Raw genomic sequence first — 13,488 nt, 5'->3', positions numbered from 1 at the left:
AGAAATATCTACACCGCCATCTCTATAAACATGGAAATATCTACACCGCTATCTCTATAAACATGGAAATAGCCACTCCGCTATCTGTATAAACATGGAAATATTTACATTGCCATCTGTAAAAACATGGAAATATCTACACAATCCTCTGTAAAAACATGGAAATATCTACACCGCTATCTCTATGCACATGGAAATGCCTACACCGCAATCTGTATAAACATGGAAATATCTACACCGCTATCTGCAAGAACATGGAAATATCTACACTGCCATCTGTATAAACATGGAAGTATCTACACCATGAGCTGTATACATATGGAAATACTTACACCGCTATCTCTATAAACATAGAAATATCTACACCACCATCTCTATAAACCCGTAAATATCTACACGGCCATCTGCATAAACATGGAAATATCTACACTGCCATCTGTATAAACATGGAAATATCTACACCGCCATCTGTATATACATGGAAATACCTACACAGTCATCTGTATAAACATGGAAATATCTATACCACTATCTGTATAAACATGGAAATATCTACACTGCCATTTGTATAAACATAGAAATATCTACACCGCCATCTCTATAAACATGGAAATATCTACACCGCTATCTCTATAAACATGGAAATAGCCACACCGCTACCTGTATAAACATGGAAATATCTACACCGCCATCTGTAAAAACATGGAAATATCTTCACAGCCATCTCTATAAACATGGTGATATCTACATCGCTATCTGTATAAACATGGAAATATCGACTCCGCTATCTGTATAAACATGGAAATATATACACCGCTATCTTTATAAACATGGAAATATCTACACCGCAATCTGTATAAACATGGAAATATCTACAACACTATGTGTGTCAACATGGAAATATCTACACAGCTGTCAGTGTACACATGCAAATATGTACACCGCTATCTGTGTGAATATGGAAATATCTACACCACAATCTGTGCAAATAAGGAAATATCTACACCTCTATCTCTGTGAGAATGGAAAAATCTACACCGCTATCTGTATAAACATGGAAATATCTACACCACTATCTGTATAAACATGGAAATATCTACACCACGGTCTCTATAAACATGGATATATCTACACCGCTATCTGTATAAACATGTAAATATCTACACCGCTATCTGTATAAATATGGAAATATCTGCACCGATGTCTTTATAAACATGGAAATATCTACACCGCCATCAGTATATACATTGAAATACGTACACAGTCGTCTGTATAAACATGGAAATATCTATACCACTATCTGTATAAACATGGAAATATCTTCTCTGCCATCTGTATAAACATGGAAATATCTACACAGCCATCTCTATTAACATGGAATTATCTACACCGCTATCTCTATAAACATGGAAATAGCCACACCGCTATCTGCATAAACATGGAAATATTTATACTGCCATCTGTAAAAACATGGAAGTATCTACACAGTCCTCTGTAAAAACATGGAAATATCTACACCGCTATCCCTATAAACATGGAAATAACTACAACGCTATCTGTATGAACATGGAAATATCTACACCGCTATCTGCAAGAATATGGAAATATCTACAATGCCATCTGTATAATGATGGAAATATCTACACCGCGAGCAGTATAAATATGGAAATATCTACACCGCTATCTCTATAAACATAGAAATATCTACAACGCCATCTCTATAAACCCGGAAATATCTACACGGCCATCTGCATAAACATGGAAATATCTATACCGCCATCTGTATAAACATGGAAACATCTACACTGCTATCTGTATAAATATGGAAATATCTACAACGCTATCTCTGTAAACATGGAAATGTCTACACCGCTATCTGAATAAACATGGAAATATCTACACCGCTATCTCTATAAACATGAAAATACCTACACCACTATCTGTATAAACATGGAAATATCTACACCGCTATCTGCATGAACATGGAAATAACAACACTGCCATCTGTATAAAGATGGAAATATCCACACCGCGAGCAGTTTAAGTATGGAAGTATCTACACCGCTATCTCTATAAACATAGAAATATTTACTCTACCATCTGTATAAACATGGAAATATCTACAAGGCCATCTGCATAAACATGGAAATATCTACACCGCCATCTGTAGAAACGTGAAAATATCTACACCGCTATCTGAATAAATGTGGAAATATCTACACCGCTATCTCTATACACATGGAAATGTCTACACCGCAATCTGTATAAACATGGAAATATCTACATGACTATCTCTATAAACATGGAAATATCTACACCACCATCTGTACATACATGGAAATAACTACACAGTCATCTGTATAAACCTGGAAGTATCTACTCCACTATCTCTATAAACATGGAAATATTTACACTGCCATCTGTATAAACATGGAAATATCTACACAGCCATCTCTATAAACATGGAAATATCTACATCGCAATCTGCATAAACATGGAAATAGCCACACCCCTATCTGTATAAACGTGGAAATATCTACACGGCTATCTGTATAAACATGGAAATATCTACACCGCTATCTTTATAAACATGGATATATCTACACCGCAATCTGTGTCAACATGGAAATATCTACAAAGCTGTCTGTGTAAACATGCAAATATGTACACCGCTATCTGTGTGAAGATGGAAATATCTACACCGCAATCTGTGCAAATATGGAAATATCTACACCTCTATCTCTGTAAGAATGGAAATATCTACACCGCTATCTGTATAAACATGGAAATGTCTACACCACTATCTGTATAAACATGGAAATATCTACACCACGGTCTGTATAAACATGGATATATCTACACCACTATCTGTATAAACATGGAAATATCTACACCGCTATATGTATAAATATGGAAATATCTGCACCGATGTCTTTATAAACATGGAAATATCTACAAGGCCATCTGTATATACATTGAAACACCTACACTGTCGTCTGTATAAACATGGAAATATCTATACCACTATCTGTATAAACATGGAAATATCTACTCTGCCATCTGTATAAACATAGAAATATCTACACAGCCATCTCTATAATCATGGAAATAGACACACCGCTATCTGTATAAACATGGAAATAGACACACCGCTATCTGTATAAACATGGAAATACATACACTGCCATCTGTAAAAACATGGAAATATCTACACAGTCCTCTGTATAAACATGGAAATATCTACACCGTTATCTCTATAAACATGGATATACCTACACCGCTATCTGTATAAACATGGAAATATCTACACCGCTATCTGCAAGAACATGGAAATATCTACACTGCCATCTGTATGAAGATGGAAATATCTACACCGCGAGCAGTATAAATATGGAAATATGTACACCGCTATCTCTATAAACATAGAAATATCTTCACTGCCATCTCAATAAACCCGGAAATATCTACACGGCCATCAGCATAAACATGGAAATATTGACACCGCCATCTGTATAAACATGGAAATATCTACACTGCTATCTGCATGAACATGGAAATAACAACAATCCTATCTGTATAAAGATGGAAATATCCACAACGCGAGCAGTTAAAGTATGGAAGTATCTACACCGCTATCACTGTAAACATAGAAATATTTACTCTGCCATCTCTATAAACATGGAAATATCTACACGGCCATCTGCATAAACATGGAAATATCTTCACCGCCATCCGTATAAAAATGGAAATATCTACACTGCTATCTGCATAAACATGGAAATATCTACACCGCCATCTGTAGAAACGTGAAAATATCTACACCGCTATCTGTATAAATATGGAAATATCTACACCGCTATCTCTATACACATGGAAATGTCTACACCGCAATCTGTATAAACATGGAAATATCTACATGGCTATCTCTATAAACATGGAAATATCCACACGACCATCTGTACAAACATGGAAATAACTACACAGTCATCTGTATAAACCTGGAAGTATCTACACCACTATCTCTATAAACATGGAAACATTTACACTGCCATCTGTATAAACATGGAAATATCTACACAGCCATCTCTATAAACATGGAAATATCTACTTCGCTATCTGCATAAACATGGAAATAGCCACACCGCTATCTGTATAAACATGGAAATATCTACACCGCTATCTGTATAAACATGGAAATATCTACACCGCTATCTTTATAAACATGGATATATCTACACCGCAATCTGTGTCAACATGGAAATATCTACACAGCTGTCTGTGTAAACATGCAAATATATACACCGCTATCTGTGTGAAGATGGAAATATCTAAACCGCTATCCGTGCAAATATGGAAATATCTACACCTCTATCTCTGTAAGAATGGAAATATCTACACCGCTATCTGTATAAACATGGAAATATCTACACCACTATCTGTATAAACATGGAAATATCTACAGCACGGTCTCTATAAACATGGATATATCTACACCGCTATCTGTATAAACATGAAAATATCTACACCGCTATATGTATAAATATGGAAATATCTGCACCGATGTCTTTATAAACATGGAAATATCTACACGGACATCTGTATATACATTGAAATACCTACACTGTCGGCTGTATAAACATTGAAATATCTATACCACTATCTGCATAAACATGGAAATATCTACTCTGCCATCTGTAAAAACATGGAAGTATCTTCACAGCCACCTCTATAAACATGGAAATATCTACACCGCTATCTCTATAAACATGGAAATAGACACACCGCTATCTGTATAAACATGGAAATACTTACACTGCCATCTGTAAAAACATGGAAATATCTACACAGTCCTCTGTATAAACATGGAAATATCTACACCGCTATCTCTATAAACATGGAAATACCTACACCGCTCTGTATAAACATGGAAATATCTACACCGCTATCTCTATAAACATAGAAATATCTACACCGCCATCTCTATAAACCTGGAAATATCTACACGGCCATCTGCATAAAAATGGAAATATCGACACCGCCATCTGTATAAACATGGAAATATCTACACTGCTATCTGCATGAACATGGAAATAACAACAATCCTATCTGTATAAAGATGGAAATATCCACACCGCGAGCAGTTAAAGTATGGAAGTATCTACACCGCTATCTCTGTAAACATAGAAATATTTACTCTGCCATCTCTATAAACATGGAAATATCTACAAGGCCATCTGCATAAACATGGAAATAACTACACCGCCATCTGTAGAAACGTGAAAATATCTACACCGGTATCTGCATAAATATGGAAATGTCTACACCGCTATCTCTATAAACATGGAGATCTCTACACCGCTATCTGTATAAACATGGAAATATCTACATGGCTATCTCTATAAACATGGAAATATCTACACCACCATCTGTATAAACATGGAAATAACTACACAGTCATCTGTATAAACAAGAAAGTATCTACACCACTATCTCTATAAACATGGAAATATCTACACTGCCATCTGTATAAACATGGAAATATCTACACAGCCATCTCTATAAACATGGAAATATCTACATCGCTATCAGCATAAACATGGAAATAGCCACACCGCTATCTGTATAAACATGGAAATATCTACACCGCTATCTGTATAAACATGGAAATGTCTACACCGCTATCTTTATAAACATGGAAATATCTACACCGCAATCTGTGTCAACATGGAAATACCTACACAGCTGTCTGTGTAAACATGCAAATATGTACCCCGCTATCTGTGTGAAGATGGAAATATCTACACCGAATTCTTTGCAAATATGGAAATATCTACACCTCTATCTCTGTAAGAATGGAAATATCTACACCGCTATCTGTATAAACATGGAAATATCTACACCACTATCTGTATAAACATGGAAATATCTACACCACGGTCTGTATAAACATGGATATATCTACACCGCTATCTGTATAAACATGGAAATATCTACACCGCTATCTGTATAAATATGGAAATATCTGCACCGATGTCTTTATAAACATGGAAATATCTACACCGCCATCTGTATACACATTGAAATACCTACACAGTCGTCTGTATAAACATGGAAATATCTATACCACTATCTGTATAAACATGGAAATATCTACTCTGCCATATGCATAAACATGGAAATATCTACACAGCCATCTCTATAAACATGGAAATATCTACACAGCTATCTCTATAAACATGGAAATAATAGCCACACCGCTATCTGTGTAAACATGGAAATATTACACAGCCATCTGTAAAAACATGGAAATATCTACACAGTCCTCTGTATAAACATGGAAATATCTACACCGCTATCTCTATAAACATGGAAACACCTACACCGCTATCTGTATAAACATGGAAATATCTACACCGCTATCTGCAAGAACATGCAAACATCTACACTACCATCTGTATAAAGATGGAAATACCTACACCGCGAGCAGTATAAATATGGAAATATCTACACCTCTATCTCTATAAACATAGAAATATCCACACCGCCATCTCTATAAACCCGGAAATATCTACACGGCCATCTACATAAACATGGAAATATCTTCACCGCCATCCGTATAAACATGGAAATATCTACACTGCTATCTGCATAAACATGGAAATATCGACACCGCCATCTGTAGAAACGTGAAAATATCTACACCGCTATCTGTATAAATATGGAAATACCTACACCGCTATCTCTATACACATGGAAATGTCTACACCGCAATCTGTATAAACATGGAAATATCTACATGGCTATCTCTATAAACATGGAAATATCCACACGACCATCTGTACAAACATGGAAATAACTACACAGTCATCTGTATAAACCTGGAAGTATCTACACCACTATCTCTATAAACATGGAAACATTTACACTGCCATCTGTATAAACATGTAAATATCCACACAGCTATCTCTATAAACATGGAAATATCTACTTCGCTATCTGCATAAACATGGAAATGGCCACACCGCTATCTGTATAAACATGGAAATATCTACACCGCTATCTGTATAAACATGGAAATATCTACACCGCTATCTTTATAAACATGGATATATCTACACCGCAATCTGTGTCAACATGGAAATATCTACACAGCTGTCTGTGTAAACATGCAAATATATACACCGCTATCTGTGTAAACATGGAAATATCTTCACCGCTATCTGCATGAACATGGAAATATCTACACCGCCATCTGTATAAACATGGAAATAAATACACAGTCATCTGTATAAACATGGAAATATCTACACCACTATCTGTATAAACATGGAAATATGTACACTGCCATCTCTATAAACATGGAAATATATACACAGCCATCTCTATAAACATGGAAATATCTACAACACTCTCTGTGTCAACATGGAAATATCTGCACAGCTGTCTGTGTACACATGCAAATATGTACACCGCTGTCTGTGTGAAGATGGAAATATCTACACCGCAATCAGTACAAATATGGAAATACCTACACCTCTATCTCTGTAAGAATGGAAATATCTACACCGCTATCTGTATAAACATGGAAATACCTACACCACTATCTGTATAAACATGGAAATATCAACACCACGGTCTGTATAAACATGGATATATCTACACCGCTATCTGTATAAACATGGAAACATATACACCGCTATCTGTATAAATATGGAAATATCTGCACCGATGTCTTTATAAACATGGAAATATCTACACTGCAATCTGTATAAACATGGAAATACCTACACAGCCATCTCTATAAACATGGAAATATCTATATCACTGTCTGTATAAACATGGACATATCTACACTGCCATCTGTATAAACATGGAAATAGCTACACAGCCATCTCTATAAACATGGAAGTAACTACACCGCTATCTCTATAAACATGGAAATAGCCACACTGCTACCTGTATAAACACGCAAATACCTACACCGCCATCTGTAAAAACATGGAAATATCTACACAGTCATCTGTATAAACATGGAAATATCTACACCGCTATCTCTATAAACATGGAAATACATACACCGCTATCTCTGTAAACATGGAAATATCTACAACGCTATCTGCATGAACATGGAAATAACTACACTGCCATGTGTATAAAGATGGAAATATCTACACCGCGAGCAATATAAGTATGGAAGTATCTACATCGCTATCTCTATAAACGTAGAAATATCTACTCTGCCATCTCTATAAACATGCAAATATCTACACCGCCATCTGCATAAACATGGAAATATCTACACCGCCATCTGTATAAACATGGTAATATCTACACCACTATCAGTATAAATATAGAAATATCTAAACCGCTATCTCTATAAACATGGAAATGTCTACACCGCTCTCTGTATAAACATGGAAATATCTACATGGCTATCTCTATAAACATGGAAATATCTACACCGCCATCTGTATAAACATGGAAATAACTACACAGTCATCTGTATAAACATGGAAATATCTACACCACTATCTGTATAAACATGGAAATATCTACACTGCCATCTGTATAAACATGGAAATATATACACAGCAATCTCTATAAACATGGAAATATCTACATCGCTATCTGTATAAACATGGAGATAGCCACATCGCTATCTGCACAAACATGGAAATAGCCACACCGCTATCTGTATAAACATGGAAATATCTACACCGCTATCTGCATGAACATGGAAATAACTACACTGCCATCTGCATAAAGATGGAAATATCTACACCGCGAGCAGTATAAGTATGGAAGTATCTACACCGCTATCTCTATAAACTTAAAAATATCTAATCTGCCATCTCTATAAACATGGAAATTTCTACACCGCCATCTGCATAAACATGGAAATATCTATACTGCCATCTGTATAAACATGGAAATATCTACACCGCTATCTGTATATGTATGGAAATATCTGCATCGCTATCGCTATAAACATGGAAATGTCTACACCGCTATCTGTATAAACATGGAAATATCTACATGGCTATCTCGATAAACATGGAAATATCTACACCGCCAACTGTATAAACATGGAAATAACTACACAGTCATCTGTATAAACATGGAAATATCTACACCACTATCAGTATAAACATGGAAATATCTACGCTGCCTTCTGTATAAACATGGAAATATATACACAGCCATCTCTATAAACATGGAAATATCTACATCACTATCTGTATAAACATGCAGATAGCCACACCGCTATCTGTATAAGCATGGAAATATATACACCACTATCTGTATAAACATGGAAATATCTACACCGCTATCTTTATAAACATGGAAATCTCTACACCGCAATCTGTATAAACATGGAAATATCTACAACACTATCTGTGTAAACAAGGAAATATCTACACAGCTGTCTGTGTAAACATGGAAATATGTACACCGCTATCTGTGTGAAGATGGAAATGTCTACACCGCAATCTGTGCAAATATGGAAATACCTACACCTCTATCTCTGTAAACATGGAAATATCTACACCGCTATCTGAATAAACATGGAAATATCTACACCACTATCTGTATAAACATGGAAATATCTATACCGCGATCTCCATAAACATGGATATAACTACAAAGCTATCTGTACAATCATAGAAATATCTACACCACTATCTGTATAAATATGGAAATATCTTCACGGATATCTGGATAAACATGGAAATATCTACACTGCTATCTCTATAAACATGAAAATACCTACACCACTAACTGTATAAACATGGAAATATCTACACCGCTATCTGCATGAACATGGAAATAAAACACTGCCATCTGTATAAAGATGGAAATATCCACACCGCGAGCAGTTTAAGTATGGAAGTATCTACACCGCCATCTCTATAAACATAGAAATATTTACTCTGCCATCTCTATAAACATGGAAATATCTCCAAGACCAACTGCATAAACATGGAAATATCTACACCACCATCTGCTGAAACGTGAAAATATCTACACCGCTATCTGTATAAATATGGAAATATCTACACCGCTATCTCTATAAACATGGAAATGTCTACACCGCAATCTGTATAAACATGGAAGTATCTACACCACCATCTGCACAAACTTGGAAATAACTACACAGTCATCTGTATAAATATGGAAGTATCTACACCACTATCTCTATAAACATGGAAATATCTACACTGCCATCTGTATAAACATGGAAATATCTTCACAGCCATCTCTATAACCATGGAAATATCTACATCGCTATCTGCATAAACATGGAAATAGCCACACCGTTATCTGTATAAACATGGAAATATCTACACCGCTATCTGTATAAACATGGAAATATCTACACCGCTATCTTTATAAACATGGATATATCTACTCCGCAATCTGTGTCAACACGGAAATGTCTACACAACTGTCTGTGTAAACATGCAAATCTGTACACCGCTATCTGTGTGAAGATGAAAAAATCTACACCGCAGTCAGTGCAAATATGGAAATATCTACACTTCTATCTCTGTAAACATGGAAATACCTACACCGCAATCTCTGCAAATATGGAAATATCTACACTTCTATCTCTGTAAACATGGAAATATCTACACCGCTATCTGTATAAACATGGAAATATCTACACCACTATCTGTATAAACATGGAAATACCTACACCGCTATCTGTATCAATATGGAAATATCTACACCTCCGTCTGTATATACATGGAAATACCTAAACAGTCATGTGTATAAACATGGAAATATCTATACCACTATCTGTATAAACTTGGAAATATCTACACTGCCATCTGTATAAACATGGAAATATCTACAAAGCCATCTCTATAAACATGGAAATATCTACACCGCTATATCTATAAACAGGGAAATAGCGACACCGCTACCTGTATAAACATGGAAAAATCTACACCGCCATCTGTAAACACATGGAAATATCTATACAGTCATCAGTATAAACATGGAAATATGCACACCGCTATCTCTATAAACATGGAAATACATACACCGCTATCTGTGTAAACATGGAAATATCTACACCGCTATCTGCATGAACATGGAAATAACTACACTGCCATATGTATAAAGATGGAAATATCTACACTGCGAGCAAAATCAGTATGAAAGTATCTACACTGCTATCTCTATAGACATAGAAATATCTTCTCTGCCATCTCTATAAACATGGAAATATCTACACCGCCATCTGCATAAACATGGAAATATCTACACCACCATCTGTATAAACATGGAAATATCTACACCACTATCTGTATAAATGTGGAAATATCTAAACCGCTATCTCTATAAACATGGAAATGTCTACACCGCTATCTGAATAAACATGGAAATATCTACATGGCTATCTGTATAAACATGGTAATATCTATATCGCCATCTGTATAAACATGGAAATAACTACACAGTCATCTGTATAAACATGAAAATATCTACACCACTATATGTATAAACATGGAAATATCTACAACGCTATCTGTATAAACATGGAAATATCTACATAGCTATCTCTATAAACATGGAAATATCTACACCAACATCTGTATAAACATGGAAATATCTACACCACTATCTGTATAAATGTGGAAATATCTAAACCGCTATCTCTATAAACATGGAAATGTCTACACCGCTATCTGAATAAACATGGAAATATCTACATGGCTATCTGTATAAACATGGTAATATCTATATCGCCATCTGTATAAACATGGAAATAACTACACAGTCATCTGTATAAACATGAAAATATCTACACCACTATATGTATAAACATGGAAATATCTACAACGCTATCTGTATAAACATGGAAATATCTACATAGCTATCTCTATAAACATGGAAATATCTACACCAACATCTGTATAAACATGGAAATATCTACACCGCTATCTGTATAAATATGGCAATATCCACACCGCTATCTCTATAAACATGGAAATCTCTACACTGCTATCTGTATAAACGAGGAAATAACTGCATGGCTATGTTTATAATTATGGAAATATCTACACCGCCATCTGTATAAACATGGAAATAACTACACAGTCATCTGTATAAACATGGAAATATCTACACCACTATCTGTGTAAACATGGAAATATCTGCACTGCCATCTGTATAAACATGGATGTATCTACACAGCCATCTCTATAAACATAGAAATATCTACATCGCTATCTGTTTAAACATGGAAATAGCCACACCGCTATCTGTATAAACATGGAAATATCTACACCGCTATCTGTATAAAGATGGAAATATCTACACAACCCTCTTTTTAAACATGGAAGTGTCTACACCGTAATCTTCATAAACATGGAAATATCTACAACACTATCTGTGTCAACATGGAAATATCTACACAGCTGTCTGTGTAAACATTCAACCATGTTCACCTCTATCTGTGTGAAGATGGAAATACCTACACCGCAATCTGTGCAAATATGGAAATATCTACACCTCTATCTCTGTAAACATGTAAATATTTACACCGCTATCTCTATAAACATGGAAATATCTACCCCGCCATCTGTATAAACATGGAATTAACTACACAGTCATCTGTATAAACATGGAAATATCTACACCACTATCTCTAAAAACATGGAAATATCGACACTGCCATATCTATAAACATGGAAATATCTACATCTCTATCTGTATAAACATGGAAATAGACACACCGCTATCTGTATAAACATAGAAATATCTACACCGCTATCTGTATAAACATGGAAATATCTACACCGCTATCTTTATAAACATGCAAATACCTACACCGCAATCTGTATAAACATGCAAATATCTACAACACTATCTGTGACATCATGGAAATATCTACACAGCTGTCTGTGTAAACATGGAAATATGTGCACCGCTATCTGTGTGAAGATGGAAATATCTACACCGCAATCAGTGCAAATATGGAAATATCTACACCTCTATCTCTGTAAACATGAAAATATCTACACCGCTATCTGTATAAACCTGGAAATATCTACACCACTATCTGTATAAACATGGAAATCTCTACACCACGACCTGTGTAAACATGGATATATCTACACCGCTATCTGTATAAACATGGAAATATCTTCACCGCTATCTTCATAAACATGGAAATATCTACACCGCCATCTGTATATACATGGAAATACCTACACAGTCATCTGTAAAAGCATGGAAATATCTACACTTCCATCTGTAAAAGCATGGAAATATCTACACAGCCATCTCTATAAACATGGAAATATGTACACCGCTATTTCTTTTAACACGGAAATAGCCACACCGCTATCTGTATAAACATGGAAATATTTACACTGCCATCTGTAAAAACATGGAAATATCTACACAGTCCTCTGTATAAACATGGAAATATCTACACCGCTATCTCTATAAACATCGAAATACCTACACCGC

The sequence above is a fragment of the Pan troglodytes genome, chromosome 20 (genome assembly GCF_028858775.2).
Source record: "Pan troglodytes isolate AG18354 chromosome 20, NHGRI_mPanTro3-v2.0_pri, whole genome shotgun sequence".
NCBI lineage: Eukaryota > Metazoa > Chordata > Mammalia > Primates > Hominidae > Pan > Pan troglodytes.
The sequence above is the reverse complement of the archived record's forward strand: the minus strand, read 5'-3'. Positions refer to the sequence as shown.